We start from the raw sequence: 541 nt of genomic DNA on the forward strand, positions 1-541 counted from the left end.
CTCACTCCCTCCCGGGGAGCGCAGTGTTGGAACGAGGGAGGCCAAGCGGATGCTCGACCCCTCTGGGTTTTCCCGCCTCAACGGCCCATCGCTCCCTGCCGTCGGTGCACTCCTTTCGGAGTTGCTGTCATTATCCGGGAAGCTGCTGACGCGAAGGGACTTTCCGTTCCCTACCCCCCCCCCGCCCAGATCGGATGATCTTGCGGGAAGGTTTGGCTCCACGCCGGCTCGCCGTCTTGATCCCATCTGGCCTCGTTTTCCAGCGGTGACGTCGTATTGGAACGAGGCCGCAGCCGGTCCTGGTAAGTTGAGAGCGCCCATCTCCGCTTTCGCTCCCATCACCAGAGTGGAGGGGTTCACAGAGCGGGGCTATCCCTCGGTACCCCCCCTTGAGTCAAGCCTCGCGGAAGCTTTCGGAGCGAAGCTGTCCAGGTTGGAGCAGCGTCCCGTCCCTCCTGGGAAACACGACCAGACGGTGACCACGCTCTCCACACAACAAATGTTGAGTTTGACGCATTGCAGCTGTTCGTGCTATGTAACA

Source organism: Nematolebias whitei, chromosome 15, assembly GCF_014905685.2.
Source record: "Nematolebias whitei isolate Nwh7 chromosome 15, NemWhi1, whole genome shotgun sequence".
Lineage (NCBI taxonomy): Eukaryota > Metazoa > Chordata > Actinopteri > Cyprinodontiformes > Rivulidae > Nematolebias > Nematolebias whitei.